The sequence below is a fragment of the Elaeis guineensis genome, chromosome 14 (genome assembly GCF_000442705.2).
Source record: "Elaeis guineensis isolate ETL-2024a chromosome 14, EG11, whole genome shotgun sequence".
Taxonomy (NCBI): Eukaryota; Viridiplantae; Streptophyta; class Magnoliopsida; order Arecales; family Arecaceae; genus Elaeis; species Elaeis guineensis.
In genome coordinates this window covers 68,534,299-68,544,988 of record NC_026006.2, presented here as the reverse complement: position 1 = coordinate 68,544,988, position 10,690 = coordinate 68,534,299, and positions in this window count along the sequence as shown.

Genomic DNA, 10,690 nt, shown 5'->3' with positions numbered 1-10,690 from the left:
ATAATCGAGATAAGCATATGATAAATGAGATTTAGAAGGTGCTTAGTTGGGGGAATGGAGGTCTAAAATGAGAATCTAAATGGATGACTTACATTCCAGCCGCTTGCTTAAGAAGAGTCCTATTCTGATTTCGATATCGGGATGAAATAAAAATAGTCTTTAAAGTCCATTTCATAGTCTCCCTTATGGACTCAAAGTCCATTCCAACATTTAACAAATTATTTTTCTAAAATGTCCCTCATATTTAATTATTTTTTCTAAAAAATCTGTTCTCTTGCTCTCGTCCCCTAAAAAAACCCAATGGACTCCCTCAAACCAGAAAAAAGGGTGAGAAATCTCGCCTCTGATAGATCTCATGGCCACTTTCTCCATACTCCAGTGATCTTGCTCTGACGACCAAAAGACAGTCTCTCCACTCCATATTAGTTCCCTAGCTGCCCCATCCCCATCGAGCCCTCACTTCTCCTTTTCTCCATAAGTGCCTGCCCGTATTCATCTCCCGTGACCTCCTTGCCTCCATCCCATCTCCTGACTCACATCTTCTTCACGTCAGCCTAAATCACTGATAAGTCTCTCGCTCTCTCTCTCGATTTCTCTCGCTCAATCTCTCTATATAATATCTAGATGAACAAGAAAGGTGTTTTAGGAAATGCCTGCTTAACTTATCAAAAAAAATTTTGTTCCTTTACCTCAGCTAGAGATGTTTATATATATTGATCTAACTATATATATATTTTTAATTTTTTAATTTTTAATCTATTCATTTAATGTATTTTGAATGTGCTAATTTGCTAGTAGCTTTTAGCTAGAGTGGTGGAAATCAGAAGTCTGTTGCAGTTTTTTGTATGCCTGTTTGCTTGTATGTATGCATGTCAAAGACATGCTTCTTTGAGTGGGTTCCTAAGTGACAAACTGGCTAGGTGATGTTATATGACAAAGCTTTCCTCATCTAATGCATAACTTGCCAATCAAAAGAACTTATAGACTTTTAGTTATCTTTTATGTATGTTTTTAAGGCACTTGGTTTCATTTTTCTGACGTCCAAACTTGTGATAAGCTTCTCTACATTGGTGGACAATAAAAAATTGCAAGGGCAATAGTTTTGTTTAGGATAAACTGTTAAGGCATTGTAGAATACCAGGGCATGTGAAAACTTCAGCAAACTAATAGTTTGTTTCTTTTTAAGTTTTGATTGAATAACTCTTCATTATACTAATTGTTTCTTTAGGTTATGCTGAATCTTGATCATGAATAAAGTTTGCTATTTTTTTGGGGTTTTATGATGAAGACCGGAGACAGAGTCTTCTCTCTTCATTCAAATATTTCTTTAGGAAACAAAATTCCTATTTTATTGGTGTACTCAGCCAGCAATTTGCTACTTGAAATTTGATCTTGAGTTCATATTTTGTCCTCCTTTCACACTTTCATTAGGATTAAGGTATGTACCCAACATGCTTGGTTTTAGTTGGTAGTATCAAGCTCTTTTTGCCCAAGGGTTACATGCATGCTTGGTCTTTTAAATGGCTGGGAAGAATGTAGCGAGATTAGTGGAGGAGCTACTTACATTGAAGACGTTGATTGATGGTGAAGTGATAAAGGCGGTCGATACTCTCGCAGCAGAGCCTGACAAGAGTGCAGTATTTTTCTCTCTTCCACCACACTTGAAGAGGCAGTACGTGCTTAGCCTTCTAGACTCGAGAATTTATGGGTCAGGTTTTAGACATTAGTATTTTGTGTAATGCTATTATTGATGGAGTGCTTAACTTTTTTTCATTAGATTTTACAAAATTCTATTTCTATATGTTGTTATACAAAGCAAGCACCACTATGATAGCCCTGATTCTTAGTGATTAGGTTTTTATTTATAGTTTTGTCCATGTATTATGCTTAGTTTTACAGAATTGTTTATATTAACTTTGGAGTTTACTCAGTTTCAATATATCGCATTGTCATGTATTTAGTATATCCTTCTCAGTTTTCAATGTATATAATACAATATGAACAATTTTTATCTCTAAATCAATAATTCTAGCTAGGAGCTTCTCACTTTATCTAAAAAAAATATAATACTTCTAACTAATAAATCCTTAACTAAAAACTCTAACTAGTTATCATATTAAATTATTATATTTTTTTTTTATACTCATTGTTGAGAGTTTTAGAACTCAGTTGGAGAGAACCACCATTGATGTTAGTTAGATTTTTTTAAATTAATAAATTATATTTAATTTCAAATCTCTTGACATATTTTTTTAGTATTAAATAACGTGAAAATATTAAAAATATTTAAAAACAATCAACTTTTGAAGATTTTTAGTTCAAAGATAAAAATTAAAATTTGAGTTGATTTTGATTCCTATCTTTAAATGAACCAAACAGCAATAATGGGAATCATTTATTTCGATTCCGATTGTAAACCAAACGCTTCAAGAGATTTAGTTATTTCGATTTTTATTTCAACCTATTCTGATTTTGATCACGAACCAAGTATCTCCTTATAGGAATGAGAGAATGTACATGACATGATGCATAGCTATATGGTGCAGACGGTGCAAAATATAATTTTTTTTTTTATTCAGCGAGTCAACCAACTTTTTTCTCCACCAACTTTCTCCCTGATCTCCCAACTTTCGGGAGAGCATCATCAACTACTGCACTAACATCTATGGCACCACCAATAAACTTTACTTCGCTCCATGTCACTGCAATCAATATTGATGTCAAGGAGAAGGAGATGACTCAACCTGCCATGCTGCTTGGCCTCGTAGTCCATGGTGATTTTGTCAATGATGGCATTGGATGACTTGAGGGGGACCCAGAGGATTAGAGAAATATTCAATGGATGGGAGGGTAGTTTTCAATTTTATTATAATCTTATAATGGGTCCAGCTTTTTTTTTTTTTTTTGGTAAAGGGGAAACATAGCTAGATTTACTACAATAGATACAGCAAGCTGTTTACAGTACAAGTTATAACAACTGTGACCAAAATAAGTGGATATTGAAGGCCCCACAACTTGTCGTTACAGACTAAAACAAGAGGGTCAAGGAGTTTAACAATCCGGAACCATGGTTGAGAATTACAGCCTATGTTCATTGCATCATATTGACGAAGAGATGAGATGAGGAGAAGAGCCTAGCAATAAGTAGGTGTTATAATCCGAGACAGTAGAATGGCACATCAAAACTCAGTTGAAATTAGACTGCCCTCTTCAAGTAGAATTTTGATCTACAAACACCGAGAACCCTGTGATAGCAATGATAAGGCAGTAGGAAAGTATCTTTGGAAGTTAAAGATGCATCCAATTTGAAGCTTTGTTTGAGCCACATCTTTCAACAGTTGACTGTAGCACCCTATCCAGAGGTAAATGACTTGCTTCTTCGTTCTCTACAGTTTCAGATTGCTGCAAACAAGGCAAACAGAGAAAGCTAAAATGAAGAAAAAATTATCTTCATATTTCTTGATTTAAAAAACTAATAAGGAAGTTCTCCTTTTTTTTTATACAAATGAAAAGGACTATCTAGAATTCAAAAGAATGATCTAGAATGCTAGCTAAGCTGTACAGATTAAGAAAGGATTCATAGCAAATCTTTCCCTTTTCTTGCCAGCTAAAATAAGTAAGTAGATCAGTTGGATAACAAATCTTTGACGTCCTTTTGAGTAAGTAGACCAAGTGGATAACAAATCTTGGTTGCCCTTTTCTTGCTAGCTAAAATAGATGGATATTGTTGTCCTTTTCTTGCTAGCTAAAATAAGTAAGTGGATAACAAATCTTCATCCCCCTCTCAAGCTGGAGGCTGGTGAAGATCAACCAGATCAAGCTTGGACAATATGAATGTAAAGGCAGCAGCAGTCAAAAATTTAGTGAATACATCTGCCAATTGAAGACGAGATGGAGTGTGAATAGTTTGAAGAAACCCGCTGTTTATATGATCCCGAACAACATGACAATCTATTTCGATATGTTTTGTACGTTCATGGAACGTTGGGTTGTTACTGATGTGAATGACAGCTTGGTTGTCGCAATGCAATAGAATGGGAGTATGGAGGGAAATCTGAAAATCTTGAAGAAGAAATGAAATCCACTTGAGCTCACAAGCTGTGCTGGCCATGCTTCTATATTCGGCCTAAGCTGAAGAACGACTCACGGTCGTTTGTTTCTTTGATTTCCATGAGATAAGAGCAGAGCCCAAAAAGATACAAAATTCCGTGATTGATCTAGGCTTGTTGGACATGCTGCCCAGTCAGCATCGCAATAAGCTTGAAGCTTGAAGGATGATGCTGCTGGAAAAAATACTCCCTTGAAAGGACATCCTCGTAAGTATTTGAGAACTTGTACAACAGCTTGCCAGTGAGGAATCCTTGGTGATTGAAGGAATTGACTGAGTTGTTGAACAGAGTATGTAATGTTTGGTCTAGCCAGACTTAAGTATAATAATTTTCCAATAATTTTTCGATACTTTTCTGGATCTGGCATTAAATCTCCCATATTTGGTGATAAACGAAGAGCTTTTGCCATGGGAAAAGGGGCATGTTTAGCATTAGAAAGCCCAACGTCTTGTAGCATATCAAGTATATACTTGCGTTGGCTGATAAACAAACCTTCTGATGATCGAGCAAGCTCAATACCTAAGAAGTATTTAACATATCCCATGTCTTTAATGGTGAACTCACCATCAAGAAACTTCTTAGTGGAAAAAATGGAATGCTCATTTGTACCGGTGATAAGGACATCATCAACATAAACAAGAAGAGCTTGAAAATCATCTCCAGAAGATTTGATGAATAAACAATGATCAGAAGATGACTGAGTGAAACCGAACTCCTTGAGTTTGCTTGTAAACTGTTTGTTCCGTTGACGCCCCACCTGTTTCAACCCATAAAAGGATTTAATAAGCTTACACACCTGGCCATTGCATGCCTTTGTATAACCCTCCGACGGTATCATATAAAGATCTTTGTCAATGAAATCATGAAGGTACGTATTGTTGATATCAATTTGATGAATAGGCCATTGTTTGGTTGAAGCAATAGCAAGAAAAATGCGCACCGTAACTATTTTAGCAACCGACGAAAAACTGTCTATATAATCAATTCCTTCAATCTGGTTATAGCCCTTAGCTACCAGCCGGGCCTTGAATCTATCTACTGTGCCATCCGGCTTGTACTTTATACGATATACCCATTTCGAAGCTGTGTCTTTTTCCTGCTGGAAGTTCAGTCAACTGCCATGTATTATTGCGCTCGAGGGCATCCAATTCTTGATTCATGGCTTGAACCCACTAGACATCATTCTTAGCTTGATGATAAGAAGATGGTTCCTTGACACTTGATACATTAGCAATAAAAGTAAGATAATCATGATTAAAGGTAGGAGCAGAAATGAAATGGTTATGGAAAAAAGATGTACCTGCAGAACCATCTTGATTAGGAGGTAAAACTATTGGTAAAGAATTGTCATGTGTAGTTTGTGCTACAAAATCTTGTAGCCAAGCTGGTTTTGAGACCGTCCTTATACTTCTACGAAATGTGCAATAAGAGGTACAATAGGTGGTGTAGGACATGACTCTTGATGAGGTGATGGTGGTGGACACTCAACTGGAACATTGAAAATAGGGGTGGAAAAATCATTTTGTGTAGTCACAGGTATGATGGGTGCAGGAATTATGGATGAAGGATATTGACTAGATGATGAAATGAAAGGCTCATGTTTATAAGGAAAAATGGACTCGTGGAAAACTACATCTCTTGACATAAATATTGTGTGTGATTTGATATCATAGACCTTATATGCTTTGTACCCAGATGCATATCCAAGAAACAGACATTTTGTAGCTCGTGGTTCAAATTTTGTTTTGTGTGGCTTGGTGTTGGTGGCAAAACATAAACAACCAAAGACTCTAAGGTGTTTATAATCTGGTAATTTGTGATATAAAACTTCGAAGGGTGTTTTCCAATTTAAAACCGAGGAAAGTAATCTATTTATTAAGTAGACAGCTGTAAGTATGGCTTCATCCCAAAATTGTTTAGGTAGATGGGAATGAAATAAGAGTGCTCGAGCTACCTGTAACATATGCTTGTGCTTTCTCTCAACCACTCCGTTTTGTTGAGGTGTGTGAGGACAAGATTTTTGGTGAAGGATCCCTCAGTCTTGGAACATAGATTGGCAAGAGGCATTGATGAATTCCGAGCCATTATCCGTGCGAATGAATTGCATTTGTTTCTGGAATTGTGTTTCTGTTAAATTCAAAAACATAGTGAGGTGAGATAGGGTTTGGGTTTTATCTCTCATTAGGTAAGCCCAAGTTGTTCTACTAAAGTCATCTACAATGGTTAGAATAAATCTTGCTCCAGTGATTGTATGAATATGATATGGTCCCCATAAGTCTACATGTATCAATTCAAACACAGTTTTACTAGAAATTGTACTGATTGGAAAAGGTAATCGCTGCTGTTTTGACAAAGGACAAACTTCACAAGGTAGAGAATCTTTAATAGAAATATTGATATTTGGGATTTTGAACAATGTAGACTTGGATACATGACCTAAACGTTCATGCCATAGAGCATAAGAGTTTGTGACAGACTGAACATTATTGCAACTTTTATGAAAAACAAACTGTGAAGGAGTGTGTGTGAATGATGAAGAATCAAGCTTGTATAAACCAGCATGTTCTTTTCCAATAGCAATTATCTCCTTAGTCCAATGGTCCTGCAAAGTACAATGAGAAGAAAAAAATAAACCATAGTATTAGTAGATTGTAGAAGTTTACTGACTGAAAGAAGATTATACTTGAAAGAGGGCACATACAACACATCTGTGAGAGTTATTTTCGAATGTAAAGAAATAGTGCCTATATATGTGACATTTTGTTTGGTCCCATCGGGTAAGTATATGGGTGAGGGGTTAGGTGGTTTATGTAGTTGAGAAAATATTTGTATATTTGAGCATATGTGGCTGGTTGCACCTGTATCAACTATCCAGGTACCAATATTCTCATTACCTTTGCTAAGAAGACACCAATGAGGTTCATTACCTGCAAAGTTTGAATAATTGGCAGTATTTGGCTCCATGGTCACCTTCCCTTTCATATACTTTGCTATTTCTTGCTGAATTACGGTGGACAGATTAGCGCTCCGATCACTTGGCTGAGATGGAGGATTGAGTGGATCATCATCCATAGAGGTTTCATAAACTCGTGCTGTGTATGCCTGATTCTGTTGATTAGCATATTTTTGCTTCAGCTCTTTGTACCAATCTGGGTAGCCGTGTAGTTTAAAACATGTGTCACGCATATGACCTTGTACCTTGCAATGGGTACAAAATCGATCCTCCTTTCTAGCAAAGTCACGCTTTTTGTTGCTACTAGAATTCTGATTTTTTTGAATATTAGCCTCTTTTGTACCTTCAGCCTTCAATCCTTTAACCATCATTGCCCCGACGTGATCCATCCAATCTGAAGTAGAGAGAACTTCACACAGGAGCATGCCCGGATGATCAGAATTCGGAAGGTTGTAAGGATCGCCGGTAGGAACTCTGTCGATCTGAACACCGGACTGAGCTTCTTCTTCCATGAGTTTTAATCATCACAAAACTTAGAATATTTTAGGCCACAATGATCGTGGCTCTGATACCATGCAAACAAGGCAAACAGAGAAAGCTAAAATGAAGAAAAAATTATCTTCATATTTCTTGATTTAAAAAACTAATAAGGTGGTTCCCCTTTTTTTATACAAATGAAAAGGACTATCTAGAATTCAAAAGAATAATCTAGAATGCTAGCTAAGCTGTACAGATTAAGAAAGGATTCATAGCAAATCTTTCCCTTTTCTTGCCAGCTAAAATAAGTAAGTAGATCGGCTGGATAACAAATCTTTGACGTCCTTTTGAGTAAGTAGACCAAGTGGATAACAAATCTTGGTTGCCCTTTTCTTGCTAGCTAAAATAGATGGATATTGTTATCCTTTTCTTGCTAGCTAAAATAAGTAAGTGGATAACAAATCTTCAATTGCCCCATTAAAAGTATGCACAATTTAAAAACATGATCCATACCTTAAGGGTAAAGAGATATATAGTTTCAATCGAGCTATAGAAACCCAATGTAAATGACTGGTGTTGTGGCCAATCCCCTCGTCGCCTGATTGCCGGGAACGAGCACCTGCAAAAGAAAGTCCACACTGACCGTAGATGCCTCCGGCGGGGACCCTCCGACGGTCAAGTCAGAGAGGAGCTTAGGCAACAGTAGAGAGGAATCAGGGGACTCAGCGGTGGAGAGAGAGCGAGAGAGAGAGAGAAAGGAATCCCCCTACCTGACGCGCCAAACCTGTTGCCTTACCTCGTTTTATAATAAGAGGTGGTATGGTCTCGCCGTTGGTGATGTAGACAACTGAAGAGTTGTCAAATCGCTGGGGTTGTCATGTCATTGACAAGCTGACAGGTCCTAGGAATTAATTCTCGTCCTCGGCGGGACAGTGCCCCAGGTCCCTGGCAGGACAACGCCCCCCTGCGGTTGCACGGCATGTCCTTGACAGGACTGCAGTCCATGCCGCTCGTTCGGCGTTTAGAAGGGCCTGTAGAGGTCGGACGTCGGTTGTCCAAACCGACAGGGAGTCGGCGATGCAAGATCGGCTTTCAGGTGACCTGAGGCAGTGTCGGCTTATTAGGCCGACACGCTCTGACCGGGCATGGTCGGTAGTTACTGTTAGCGTTGTCCGTCGTCAGTCGGGCAAAATCGATCAGTCCATCCTTGAGGATGGGTCGGCGTCGGGATCCATCGGTGAGTCGACGCTGATGAGTCGGCATCAGGGTCGGTCGGTATATCCCAACAACTGGTATATAGCAATTGAGCACCAAGATGGAACAGCACAAGTAAATCTATAATCGACAAGGAACACAGTTAATATGCTGCACTGATACTCGTAAGTCAGAGTGGAAAATGAACATTTCAGATAAGTTACTGCTGTCTGAAGAAAACTTCCAGCCTTTGAAGATAAGGAACTGAAGTAAACTCCAGCATGTAAATGAAGCATATAAGAATAAACTTTTTTTGACATTAAGTGGCATCCCACAACAATCTTAGTAAAAGCATGACAGAAAATCAACCAACAACAACATGAAAGGAGATCCAAGTGTGCAGACGTAGGAATGGAGTGGCATGTCATAAGAGTACAAGTGAAAGTAAGATGCTTCATTGCATAAGAAATGCTGGAGCTGTGGAACAACAAGGAATTGACTAAAGAATTAGCAATTCTCAAAGCCCGATTGCTTCTAGGGACCACCCTTTGATTCAGCAACCTGCATCCTGTCATGTTGGATGATTTGGGCAAAGGAATGAGATAGAACATCTCCTGTAGAAAAGGAACAGTTATCCAACAAGGCTGCCTTAGATAGCCAATCAGCTGCTTGATTTTGCTCCCGATAAATATGAAAAAATCTGCAAAAGAGGAAGAGATTACTGGTGGCCAGTACATCTTTGAATAGAGGGAGATCTGCTACATTGCTTGAAGAAGGAGTTAAAATCCAATGAATGACAATGAGAGAATCTCTTTGTACATATAAATTTTGATTGTTGAACAATTGAGCTGCAGTTTTCAATCCAGCCCAAGCAGCTAGCAGCTCAGTGTAAGGCACAAGATAACTATGCATTTTTAATCCTTGGGCCGAAAGGATAGTACCATACGTGTCTCTAATAATAAATACAATGCCAGCTCCATTTTCTTGAAAGGCAGCGTCAAAGTTTAACATCAAACTCCCAAAAAGAGGGGGTAACCAAGTAAGAAGAGTAGGTGGGTGAATGTGCCTGAGCACATGAGAGTTATCCTAGTGCTTTGAATAGGAGTTGGACAAGAAAGTACTACTAATATCTTGCATAAGAGACATTAATTGACGGATCAATTGTTGAGGAGAAGTATGATGGTGTTGAAAAATTCTGGCATTTCGAGAAGTCCATAGGAGCCAAGCCATATTACTCATCATAGCTTTTATCCTGTTCTCTGCACGAGCATGTGCAAGGAAGTTGAGCAAAGCTGACAAGGAATCATGATGAATAATTGGCTCAGAAGTCATAGCAAGCAGGATCCAACATTACCGAGCATATTGGCAAGTGATGATAACATGCTTCTAATCTTTAATAATGCCATTACAAAGATCACAGTGGATAAGAGCATCTGGGATTATATTCCTAGAATTCAGATTAGCTTTACAAGGTAGACAACCCCACATAAGTTTTCAGATAAAATATTTAATTTTCATGAAGATAGTGAGTTTCCAAATCCATTGATAATGATTATGAAGAGGCATGTCATCAGTGGTGGAAATAACTGAGCTGATATCTGAAAAAGAGACCTTAGTATTGTTAGAATTATACCAACAAAGAATATCATTCCATGGCTGTGTAGTCAGAGGAATGGTTTTTATACTCTTAATGAGTTCTTCCCCGAAATAAAAAGTAAGTACTTAATCATTCTGTTAGGATTTGACGTCTCGAGATTCAGCCCACATTGAGCCCACAGCGAGGTACGCGGCAAAAAATGGAGTCCAACGAGACCAAGATCACCTGAAACGGAGCTCGGATGGAGGAGATACAAGCTTTTGAAGTCAGCACGAGATTCGAGGCGATGGAGCACCGCCGGCGACCGGCAGTGGGCGGCAGCGGTGCACGGGACGCGCGATCCAGGCCCGTGCGGGATGC